The following is a 13,479-nucleotide window of genomic DNA, read 5'->3' on the forward strand; positions in this document are numbered from 1 at the left end:
TCAAAGAAACCATGTAAGATGCACTTTCTTGCTTCAAGTTTATAAAGGTTGCGATGGGATTGAACTTAAAAACCGATCCATCTACCTGTCAGTAAACTTGAATTTGGTTGTTTTCGCTGACTAGCCCTGCCAATCACCAGTTCGAAGTTTTTACCACTTCAAGTATTGGAGAAGCCTTCAAAGATGCCTATGAAATTTGAGCTTGTCAACAACGTAGTCTGCACGTTCCTTCTTAACGGCCATTTCTTCCTGGCTCTTGCCTGCTCCAGCCGACTAAATCTTTGTTGGCAGCTGTCATATTATCACTTCTGTCCGAGACTGAACCAATCTTTAATATTGACCAATCACTGCCTTATGTTTGTCGAAGTCCTTGTGTGTTGCCAACACGTCCTCTCATCGCCCCGGTATGAATATTTCATGACCACTCTTGAAGGAATCCATGTCATTCGATATACCTTGACTCCAATCATTCATATAGAACCTATTACATATCAAGCCTGCTGTGATTGTATTGCCTGTTGGCGCCAACTCTCAGAGGACGGGCTGTATGGAGTGGGAGGGCTGTGGGCAGTGTTGCTAGCTATGCCATTGTGGAACAGTTACCTTTCAATCAGATACATGGCGTAGCAGATAACTTTGATCGCATTTCTCAGTCAACGATCAGAGTTCGAAAATGTTGCCTGTACATGACGTCAGCAACATCAATGATTGAGTCACTGATAGTTTATGATATGCCTTAAATTCACTGATCTGTCAGACATGCTTTGAAAACCATCGAAATTCACAGCAAGAAGTACATGCAGACTCATCCAAATCCGGTCATATGTTCGTACCGTAATCATCTTTGTAAGAGTCTAAATCTTGTTCCTTCCCATTCTCATCAGTCACTTAAGGTTAATCACTATAACTTTGTTACTGTCCGGAAAACGTACATACACATCCTTTACTCTCTACTCCCCCATTCATTTCAATTTGTTCTGACCTTTACCAGCCCGGCTGCCTATAGTCAGGTGCTAAAGGTCGCTTCACTGCCTACACAGGCTTGTGACGTTCACTTCTGCCTACTCTAATGGGCTCAGAAGTTTTTGTTGCCGTTTCCAGCAAAGCAAAAATTTGCAGCCCTCCAGTTTTCCTCCTTTACTGTGACCTTTTAATGCAGGTGGCTGTTTCTGAAACTCCTGCAGCCGGTCGTACATGTACTTGACCTTTACCATTCTTGAGAGAAGTTTGATGCCTGGTGTCGAATGCCCTGGATTCACTGATGTCATTACTTTGATGACAAACTGGGAGCTGCCAGGCCTAATTACTCTAACATCAGTGATGACCAGTAACACTCCTAGAGCTTTCCAACTTATCCTTACTGTCAGCTTGTTGGTCTGTCTTTGATGTAACCGATAATGCCATGAAGAGTGAACGGCGACACTAACTCTAACTTTTAGGATGAAAAATATGCATCATATCTCCCTGATAAAGGAGTTTCTCAAGCTGAAATAGAATTCTTTGGACTTGCCATGTGCTTGGTGGTAAGAATATGACTCGGGTTTCGAAAACCCATTGGAATGGGGGGGGGGGGGGTGTTCAGCATGGTTTCTCCTGGTTGAGTCAGCTTGGCAGACTCTTGCTTCATCATGGCAGCCCAACAAGCTGCTTATAGTACCGGTAGTTCAAAATTCCTCACACTACATTCGTAAACCCTAGATGGGGCCATTGGCACGTCATTAGGGCCAGTTATTGGGAGAGTGTGCAGCTGCAGGGTCTTACCGTCTCAAAGGCTTGTGTGTAAAGATACATATAGTTATAACATCCAGCTACTGATAATACTTATCTTTCATGTTCATAAATGACCTACTGATTGAGCACGTTAGTTCTTCCTTTGTTGAGCATGAATATGGTCGCAAGCTCTGCGTGAACTGTGATGGAATAAATTATGCTGAGCGCTAAACAAGTGAGAGATGATGAAAAATTAATTTCGTATTCTCTCCTACAGGGGCTAATTGTCTATTTTTAGCTTGGCTGTATTTATTTGCATGGTATTGCGAGCATTGAACTGGTATGTGTGTGCAGTCAGTGAGTGGGATAATAAAGTCATTCGATCTGCTTCATAATTTGAAAGGAATAACTGGTGATAAAGAAATCTGGCTACTGGCATCGTGATCAGCTGATGTGCTTTTGGTAAGTATGATGAGAAGCATTCGCCTTACCTGAATCTGAAGGCTGTTACCTTACCTGGATGAGAAGGACATAAATGTGCTCCATCATCTGTGTTCATGTGTGTTTTGTTACTAGGATGTGAGTCTCTCAGCATCCACATTCAAACTCAGTGAAAGCTTACTTCTTGATTATCAATTTGAACAAGCTCTTGTGCTGAGTGAGCTAGAAATTGGCTCCTCTAATCTCAGATTCTCATCAGGTCTTAATGGGTTAATTAGAAAAAGATGAGTCGACTTCCTCCGCCCACTTTGTTAGAGAAGTATTGGATAGGTCACAGGTGAGCAGACATCGACTCCGAAGACCTCCTATGTTTCATTGATCATATTCCTTCTTTAAAAAGGATGCTTGCATGTTAATTTGGGCAGATTCTATTAACAGTCATTTGAGAAGGGATCAATGATCGTCTCCTTGCAGGGTATCTTTGTAACAGTAAGTAGCCTGGGTTGAGGAGCATTTAAGATGCACAGTTGCGTGATGGTTTGATTGTTGTAGAGTCACGTAGAAAGCAGGTTTACTTTGATCCCTGCAGTTTCTACTCGTGACTCTCAAGGCTCCTCCTTGGACTCGATGTGATCAGCAAACGTACTGTTGATTCAAGAACCAGCCTTTCTGACTTCACAATTATCAACCAGCTGACTCTCACTCTTGGCCAAGCAGAGAAGTGATATATTTTATTTATTCCATTGGTACTGTGGTGTGACTTACCGCAGTGGCGGATCCAGGGGTTGGGAACACCCTTTATCGTCCTTATTTGAGTTAATCTTTGGTTGACCTGGAGTTTGGTAAGTTACCCCCCAAAACCTCTATCTCAAAGGCGCCTCCCTTTCTCAGGCTTCTAGATCTGTCCCTGCAGAACCCATGCAGTTTATCCCATCCCAGATGATGTCAGTGGCAAGGGGTATCTATTGATTGGGTGTAACTATAACTACCTGTGAAAATGTTCCACATCCTTACCTTTAGAAGATAAATTTGTTATGTTTCGATCAGTATTCTGTGCTACTGATCGTTCAGATTTGTATTGACATTTGATGTCGAACAGGCCGGATGGCAATCAGCTCTTTGCAATTATGGTTGATGAGCAAAAGACACCTTGGCCATAAATCATTCAGTTGAACTGTCAGATGACTGCAATCAATGAATGCCAGAGAAGTGCAAAATGAATGTGGCCTGTCTAGGGGATAATGACTGACGTCAAGCTTTTGTTCAATTTCAAGATGACTGTGAATTCTTGGCAGAAGTTGATAACGCAGGTCAGGAGTTGGTCGAGATGTGATGATTTCTAGGAAACTTCTGTCCGAAAAAGCCATTGATTTAATGAAAACAAGCCCATAACAAGCTGATAAAACATAAAATGTGACAGACTTCAGGTTTCCTCCTTGCCAGTTGACAAGGTTTGTATGTAGATCAGTCAACTTCGATGGCTATAGAAGGCTCACAGATTTTGTCTGAATCGCGATTTGGACCGACATGTTCAGCTGAATTCAATCTCGCCAAATGTGTTGTCACTTAATCAGGTAGGTCCTATTCACCACATTTGATTAGATTAAGTATTGATTATGGTTTTCCTCTAATCAATGAAAATTAAATCAGATCTAAAATTGTGTCTGTCAGAGATGTTCAGACTAATACACTGCTGATAATAGATCATCAAAATTCTGTTATCTATAAAGCCCAGCTGTAGCGATTTACGACAGGCTTACACATTATGCCTGGAGTCATATATTGTCACCCGGCAGTGATTCCCTGCCTTTAGAGAAGATGTGTCTTGCTTGGTCATAATTTTCCCTCAGACACAGAAGACATCCTCAATTAGCAGTACTTCCAGGGTAGCTTACTGTTAAGGAAAATCCTTGCCACAACACTGATGATGGTCGGGGAGGAGGATGTCAATGTAGAACATCTTGTCCATTGGTGCTGCTGTTTCAGAAGAAATGAAAGTTCAGCTATTTGAGAAGATCTCAGAATTATGTGCAAGCAAGTATGGTGGTAACTCCACAGGGTTTTCATTGTGGGTCTTTTGTTCATCTCCTGAATGACCATCAGATTGTAAATCACACGCTACCACCTCGGCTAACCAAGTTATTGATGTAGACCAGTTTCCCTGGGTAGCAAAGATTGACCTTATTGGATAGCCTGGAACTAATGTCACAAGGCCGTGGAATAAACAGACACCCATAAATGAATGATACTTGGTCTTATTCATCCCATGACGCTGGCATAATTTATCGGCTAGATAAGTTGCCCTGGCCTTGCACTGGTTGAAAGCTAAACTCCTTAGGCATGATCTCCTCTGCTCTGGGACTGCAGAGGTGTGGTGGCTGTAAATCATGACTTGTATCCTGGTCTGATTCAAGGATGAAGCAAGGCAGTTGCTCTCATCTTTGACAATTCCATTTTGAATTGAAAAAATTAGCAGTTCATTGGTGATTGAGACATCATTTAAACATCAATCCATCCCTCCTTGGCCTCTCCCTTTGGGAAAAAGGTTTCAGATTTTGTTTAAAGGCAGAAGTAGAACTTCTCAATAGAAATTTCAATCAAAAAAAGGGGATTTGTTTGAATGCAGTTCTTTCTTGACAATTCACTGTAATGGTTATCATTTCTGAGAACGTTCCTCCATAGATTTTGAGGCAATTTATGGCAGTATTGCTGTCGTCTCTGCATATCTGAATGACGTATGTCTCCTTTCTGCCAGTTGCTTGATCACAAGTGCCATCAAGGGAATTCTGATGTAGGAAATAGCTTCGGTTAATGACAGTCTAAGGCATCAGTCAGATGTGAGTAGGAGAGGAAAGTTCTGATCTCATGAATGAACTTCTTGCAGCAGATGTCTCAGCACTGGCAGAACACACCAAATACCATTGTTCATCCTCTAAAAAAACAAAAAGTGTCATTTCTTCCTCCAAACCAAAGAAAGGCTGTCCATTCTTCCTCTAAACCAAAGAAACACCATCATTTCTTCCTCAAAGGCAAAGAATGGCTGTCCCTTCTTCCTCTAACCAGAGAAACAGTGTAATTTCAGATAATAGGAATACGAATTTGAATCATGAGCAGGATAGGATGGCGATTTTTAGACAATTGCTTAGACAGAATTATAGACTTGTGTGGCCTAATTCAAAACCTGAGTCCTAGTATGCCATGAATCATTCACATCAGAATCAATAAGGAATACAGCCAAATTCTTATTCCCTACAGAACTGTCAGATGCGGATGACTTGGATATAAGTCCCATTGGTTTTAGTGACTCAGTATTGTTGTATTGAGCATTAGATTACGAGTAAGAGTACGGAAAAAATCCTAAAAAATGTTCTGTAGAAAAACATACAGTACAGCACATGTAATGAACTGGGCACTGTTTGTCAATGACTAAACAGTTCCGAGAGGTTAACAGTACTTTGAAAGAGCTGGCTCATTTTACAAACATGTCGTGTCACACCTTGAGATGTTTTCCTGATCATGCATTCCTGGGACTCCCTTCCTTTTTAGCTCACCTCTTAGCAGAGGTGAGCTTATCCCATACCGTGGCGTCCGTCGTCCGTCGTCGTCGTCGTCGTCGTCGTCGTCCGTCGTCGTCCGTCGTCCGTTAGCAGGGCACGTTTCGTAACTGTTAGAGCTATTGAGTTGAAACTTGGTACACATGTACCCTTATGTAATGACACCTTGGAGACCAAGTTTCGGTCCGATTCGTTTCATGGTTTGGCCACCAGGGGGCCAAACGTTAAAAGTGAAAATATGCAATATCTCCCTTAATAGTAGTCGGGAAATTTTGAAAAAAATATGGTAGGTACTTCTAGCAAAGGTGCATCATATATCCTCCAGGTTTTTGATTTGACCTCCTTTTCAAGGTCACAGAGGTCAAATGGTGTAAATTGGCCGTTAGGATGTAACGATGGCACGTTTCTAAACTGCAATGACTATTGATACCAAATTTGGTACACATTTACCCCTTAGTCAGGTGATCTCAGGGACCGAAGTTTGGTCCAATATGATTCACCACTTGACCACCAGGGGGCAAAATCCAAAAACCTTAAAAATGTGATTATTCCTTAACTTCTTGCCCGATTGCCACCAATTTGATATCATGGGTACATCTAACCACCATACAGTATATGTCACACAGGTTTTTAATTTGACCTTCTTGTCAAGGTCACAGAGGTCAAATGGCGTAAATTCGCCGTCAGGCCGTAACTATGGCACGTTTCTTAACTGCAATGACTATTGATCACAAATTAAGTACACAATGTACCCCTTGGTCAGGTGATCTCAGGTACCGAAGTTTGGTGCAATCTGATTTGCCGTTTGGCCTCCAGGGAGGGGGCCAAATCCTAAATTCTTCAAAATGCCATTATTCCTAGTAATGACTTGCCCGATTGGCACCAATTTTATATCATAGGTACATCTAATTCTAACAACCATTCAATGTGTCACCCGGGTCTTCTTTGATTTGACCTACTTTTCAAGGTCACAGAGGTCGAATGTACTGTAAATTGGCCATTTTGGGGAAATTGTAATTGCTTGGACCTACATCAAACCTAACACTACATGACACAATACCATGCTCTTTATCCATCTTTCCTCCACATGAGGTGAGCACAATGGCCCTGGCCATTTCATTCTCTGTGTGACTTGTCATGTCTTAGGACGGCTATTCATCCTCATGAATGTCGCTATTTAATTTGATTTAAGCATCCAGCGAAATGTTGGCTGAATATCAATTGAGTGCAAAGGAGGTGACGATGCTTTGATGTGTGTTTGGCTCACTGGGCTCATAATGTAACGAAGGATTACGGGACGGGGTGCCAGCTTGTTGCAAACATGGTCCCAGGGCTGAAGTTTCCATCTGTAATGATCCTATCCTTGCAAAAGCTGGTATGAACATGAAATAATTTTGGTGGCAGCTGGTTGAGTAAGATGGCATTAAATGAAGTTGTTACATGGTGATATAAGCAAATCCCCCAAACTTATATCATTGTCTGACCTCCTGATGACAAAGTTGAACATTGTGTTAAGTGTTCACATAGCCATTTCGGGGGATTTGCAAAAACTCCCCAGATATCGATCTTATTCTTGACTGGGTGCAGCACCCAATGAAACAGTGGTCGCATTGCCAATATTTCGAACCATAAACCCGGCTTGCTTATTGCTGTTCCATATACCACTAAGGCATAATGATAGCGCGCCAACAATCCTGTGAACTGCTGGCAGCCATTTCTATGGATCAATCTCAGCTCTTAATGGAAGTACCCGTGTTGCGGTAAGATTGCCATTGCGCTCCGATCGACACGCAGTGATCATGGTTGATGAGAGCTGTAGATGTCTGAACCTCATGGCATGTACACTCAAGGCTAAAGAACCCCAATCTTGCAACATTGTCCATGAAGTTGCCATGGTCTTGCGCATATTTAGAAGGATAAAAGTTGTGATTTATAGACGCCCTGTTGGTAACGTTGTGTACTACTGAATCTTGCCCACCATGCTCCTACCTGTAGTATCCCTTTAACGCAAGATGTCTTATCTCTTGTCACTGTTTTGTCTTTTGATGAAATACATAGTACAGTTTATCATGTCTTTACTCCATGCCCAAGGCATACATGATCTGAAAAGGTCACCTTCTCACAGCAACTTTTTAACATGCCCACATGCATGACATACACATGTGATGTGTACATGAACATGTATACAAACCTGAGCCGTATGTAAAATGATGTGTTCTTATCCCGTGATCAATATCTACGAAAACAGTATCTATCTAAATGTGAGCGTTTGACATTTAAGATGCTCAGTTGTCCAACTTTTTTCTTTTCAGAAAATAGGTATGGAAATTATAGATTCTGTATGAGTGCGATGAATCATAACCTATTTAATATTCACCAATAAAATAGTCATCATATTTCCAAAATTTTGTTGTGCTTTTTTTTGTTACGGTGACACACCCTGCAGAATGCATGTGTTCTTGGGTGGTACATGTTCGCACATGATATGGAAGAAACAATACATTTGTCGAACGATTGTTCTGTTGTTGCAAAGGAGTATAAATCAAGATTAACAAACACTAAATGTGATTCGTTTCTCGTCGCACATAGTCACACCAATGCATTCATACATCTGGTGTTCCTAGGGACTGATCTACTGCAGGATGAATGGTGACTGTGTCCTACAGCTACAGCAGTCGGTAGTCGGGAGATAGTAGACAACCCACAACTGCGATCAGTCCTTCTTTATCGTGCTTGACCACCTAACTTTGTCATGGTTTCATTCACCCATGATATAATGTAATGATGCTTCTTCTTGCGGCCCTGTACAGCAATCTAAGCTGAAAGTGATCCATGTCTTACGCCTCATGTAGGATAATTTATCATGACACCACTCTCCTAATGTACTCACAAAAATTTGACACATGCCCAAGCTCATCATGTCTGATGGTTAAACTTAAAAATAGTCTACGGCAGGTTAATTTTTACAGTGGGGAAATGTCGCCAACATTGTCTCCCCTCTCTTTGAGTGGTGATATTACTACCTTAAGGTGGTTTACGGAGAAGAAATGATTCAGTTTGTTGCCATGGCACCGGTGCAGTCTCCCGCTTTACATTGATTAGGCCGTGCATAATGATCAGTGCCATGTAATTATGGCGGCGGTTTAAGCGCTGGCGATGTCAATTTCAATCGCCATCACGACTGCATCCTTCAATCCTAACGTTGGTACGAAGTATGCACCTTTAAAAACCTAACATCTCCCCGTGGATTAGCATCCAGAAGTGAATGAGCGTCATAACGATTTACATAGAGCGCCTGGGTACCAGGGTGTCTTGCAAAGGATGCTGGGAAGGAGGATCTAGCCATCAGAGACGGTTAGAATAGTCTGGTCCTTATTTCGTTGCTAATTGCGGTAGGATTGTTCCTCGACCGCCAAGTTGTACATAGAATGTCTTGGACATCATCACTGTGTGTTAATTGACCATCGAACTTGGGGATTATGTCTTTGGCGGGTTGATATCACCCCGCATACATTACCGCCTTGTTATGAGTGGGAGTAGACGCTGTCTCTAGTATTGATGTGACATTTCGCTGTACATTGATCATCTACGAGGAAATATATTTGGATCAATATATTGGTCATGTAATGTAGGAGCTGTGTGGAGCAATTTGTGCTATGGTCATGGAGTATTCTCCTCGTATGCGCTCTGGAATTCTCTGAGGCAAACAGTTGACATTTTCACGTCTGGATATTTTAGAGAGGTGCACTTTGGTATCGAAAACAGGGATGTTTTTGATGTGATAGCTCCTGCTAGTGAAGGCTATGTAGCACGTAGGACTATAATATTGGACATTTTGGATATGTACTCGCTGACATACGACTGGCGTATAGGCAGCACGGTCGCCATGGATATCTAATAAGGGCTATTCATACAATTCTGAAGATCTGTGATCCGGTGATTCCAGGCCAGCGAAAATCTAACGACCTCTTAACGTTCCTGGATTCCTCTGGGCAGTTTCTACTTTCTGCTAAATGTGAGTTTAACCTTTTCATTTTGAGTTGGACAGGGTTGAATCGTGTGTAATGACTTCACTCCGTTTGATGGCTTGACTGTCAAATCCTGCTGATCGGCAAATTTGGTCCATTTAAAAAATGTACAGTATAAGAAAGCATGATGATAAATCCTCATTGGGATTGCCTCCCACAACCATTTTTCCCACTGCTTCATCTGATTGAAAATAAAATCTCTCTTAATGTAAGGAAGGTAATGCTTTATTTAGTAAATGGATGACACAATCTGAAACTAATCCTAAATGTATAAATATCGTAATCATTCTATCGTCGATCCCAGAAATACCCCATTGGTCCTAAGAATATTCACCAAAAACTGAAAATACCCCGATAAAGCTAGAAATAGCATGCATGTCTGTCCTGCCTCCACTTTACAGAAGAAAATTGTTGGTCATGCCTTGGCTGAAAACGTGATGGAACGCTTTCCTCTCTGAGATAAGCTGTTTGTGTATGATAATCGCCATTCCTAGAAAAGAAACTTAATCATGACATCACACTTTTGGAACCAATTGCTGTATCGGCAAAAGTGAATCCTGTCTTATGAGAAAGGCATCTGTACACGAATGGTCTGATTTTAAAATAGTATATTTTTCTGAACAGTAGTCATCGTTGCTGAATCTTAAACCAATGTGATAATTGGAAATGCTTTTGAATTATTCCGTGATAGTGGTTGTTGTGTGGGTGTTAGATCTATGGATTGAAGAAGTAGGACTGGCCAGTTATATAAGATGTCACATGACGTCACTGGTTCTATCTTCGCATTGTGATGTCACAAATCTTGTTTGTTTTATGGTGTGCTCGGGAGAGTCAGGAAATGATGTGCTTTTAGCAGAGCGATCAGGAAAGTAGGGGATACAGTTATGGAAGAAGTTACATCAAGATGTCAGTCAGTCGATTGATACAATGACTGATGACGTGTTTGCCGAATGTGCTCATTATTACAAATACCGCCCATAATCAAGATGCACTTTCATGAACACAGCTATATTTAAACCATAGATATCATATCAAAAAAGAATTTAAAGAGATTTTTGTAATAGGTCTAGCTGGCATAGAACTTTTACGTCAATGTTGACCTACATGTAATTCGGACGATATTGCGTCAAGTTTTCAACATGTCTTGTTCATGGCTGACATATCTCACGGTGATTATCATCTGAGAGCACCGATAGAGTTGATTTAGCTGAGCATACTTTAAATAGCTTTCCTGTTCTAAAAATAGACTTAGATTGTTCATAGGCCTGTGTCAATGTGGCCTATTCAATATGGATATATGGGCTTTGAGCCAGTGACGTCAATGGGCCAGTGCTAAGTGACCTGTGGTCCTGTATGAGTCGAGGATCTCGTAATTGTCCGGGGCATACCTACATATACGCTGTTGTATACACCAGTTATGTAGTAGGAATCCTCTATCTGCCTGCACAGACCATCTGGCTCTGCAGCTATAAATATTACTAATCCTGTATGTACAGTCATACATGCTTCGATTATTTTCACTTCATGTGAGTAACTTTGGAGTATATAGATCAAGTGCACATCAAGAAGGGAGTGGAAAAGGTTTGTACTTATTGTGCCGGCTTTGGGTTTTAAAAATGCCGAATTTCTTGATGCCCTTGGGTTAAGTCTTCATAGTCATACTTAGACTATGCCTTAAACTGCAGCTTTCAATGCATTGTTGGGGTGTGTGGGCCTGATGATCAGTGAGGGCTTGTACTTGATTACTTCATAAAAGAATGTGGGTGTGCTCCGCATCAGATGTTGTATCTGGTTACGCCTGTGAGAGTGATAGTGCATCTTAGCTACCAAGTTATTAAGTCGTATCATTTCAAGTTTATACCGCACATTTAAATGGAGAATACAGCCATTGCAGTCAGGATGGCCATGGTGCTGCTTAAAAATGTATAAAGTCGGGATTGCATCGTGACCTTTCTGTTTATATAATCAGGACATTGTCCTACATATGTAATTAAACAGGAACCTATTGGCTGCATATTCGTATACTGGTGACATTAGAAGTTCTACTGCAGTACAGTAACTGTCTTCGTTATGGTGTATTGAGTCAGACATTATTGAAATTAGCAATTATGTAACTAGGACAGCAAGAAAATTGATTCAGAATGCCAGTTTGAAGAGGCCTCTTGCATTCATCATTGGTCGGGGTATGATTTCTGCCCTGCCATCGTCTCAGAATCTCATGCCTGGTCCAGACACTCTGATGGAATAATATATAATGTCTGGAGAGCAAGTTGACCCTTTCGTTGTACAATATGGGACCTGCATTGGCACTTGCGCACAATGCAAAGTTCAACCTTTTAGAAACAGCATGCTTTTGGTACAATTAAACTGCATAGGTTCTGTGATATCATATGATTTAATACCTATGACTTATACTAGATTTGAATTTGTGACTGTTATTTGTATTTGTACTTATAGATAACTTATTTGCTGGGTATACAGGAGTGCTTTATTTCATTCATTGCTATTCAAGAGGGCATTTGTCAAGTTTGGCATTTCTTCAAACATACAGTTACAAAAGAACTATCACAAAACCAAACTGCTTGATCCACTTTCATATTTGCAATTTACCCAAATAGGCCTATTTTCGATATTGAGTTATACTAGAAGATGCTCAAAATGCAGGAGTAAGTGTCTGAGTATGTTTCCCTTTACTCTAGATTAAAAAACTAATTCAAGGCTTGGGGGGAGCTGTCGACATTTCTGCTTGATTAAACTATTCAATAACCCATACACCGCTTAATTCCACACACCGATTGGTTTAACTTGGACGCATACATGTAATTAGGCCCTTGGATCAAGTCGTATATACTGAGACCTGCGGTCCATACCTCACCACGACATGTCTTCAGTTTTATGCAGTTATAACCCAACGTATGTGACTACCTGTTAGTTTAGAACTAGAAGTGATGCCCGGTGGTAATGGGAAGATCAGAGACTGAAGTACCAATCACCATTGATGGCATCTCAATCCTAATTGGTAAAAAAGTGTTGCCCTAGACATGGGAATTAAGTCACTTCTTGACAATAGGTCACAGGTTATATGGTTATAATATATTCATGATTATTACTATTTGTTACAGTCGTATTCATACCAGTATTAAAGGTTGTCATGGCATAAAGCTCCAGGGTGAACTGCTCACCTTCTGCAGTTTCAAAGGCGGCTAGTTATAGCTGCCAGTTTGAAATCAATATTAACCCGTTGAGAACTCGAGCATACTTCGAGAAATATGCTCAAAATATCCAATCCGCATCAAAAAATATCAATTGTAACACAAAATAACCATGTTTTCAATTTCTACGGATATCTGTAAAAGTGACGAGCTACAATTTTGACAAATCTGTTGGGCTTTGATTGAAAGTCAGAGAGAAAATCACATTTTTGCGGCAAAATCTGATGATCACCAGTATATTGGGTTTCACAAGGTCAAAGATTGATTGGATGAGATATAGATAACTTGATATAGCCTCATTAGAACCATTTTATCATGACATAACTTATGTAAAAACACTGAAGTGCGCCTGTCGTGACTGGCCCATCCGTTGATTGGTCAACTAATAGATTCATGATGTAATCTAATGTGTGTGGTGGGCTGTGGTCGGCCAATTACAAATATTGTCATACATGGTCGTCAGTGGATGGCTGCACCGTATACATCTGTTATCATACATTTGACATAGGTGTCCAGGACATCAGGCAAGTTCGT

General features: G+C 41.0%; 1 protein-coding gene across 12 annotated transcripts in view; it reads left to right on the forward strand.

Annotated features, from left to right (window-relative positions):
- Positions 1 to 13,479, forward strand: part of LOC135490689 (plasma membrane calcium-transporting ATPase 2-like) — a 91,438-nt gene that overhangs the window by 30,512 nt on the left and 47,447 nt on the right. The window contains exon 1 of one of the 12 annotated variants that reach the window (XM_064776037.1): positions 9,088 to 9,720. The exons of 10 other annotated variants lie outside the window; for them this stretch is intronic. The gene's annotated coding sequence lies outside the window, so the exon portion shown is untranslated. Of the gene's footprint in view, positions 1 to 9,087; positions 9,721 to 11,094; positions 11,315 to 13,479 lie in introns of those variants that run through there. One more of the 12 variants, XM_064776036.1, reaches the window with a different exon arrangement.

Source organism: Lineus longissimus, chromosome 7 (genome assembly GCF_910592395.1).
Source record: "Lineus longissimus chromosome 7, tnLinLong1.2, whole genome shotgun sequence".
Taxonomy (NCBI): Eukaryota; Metazoa; Nemertea; class Pilidiophora; order Heteronemertea; family Lineidae; genus Lineus; species Lineus longissimus.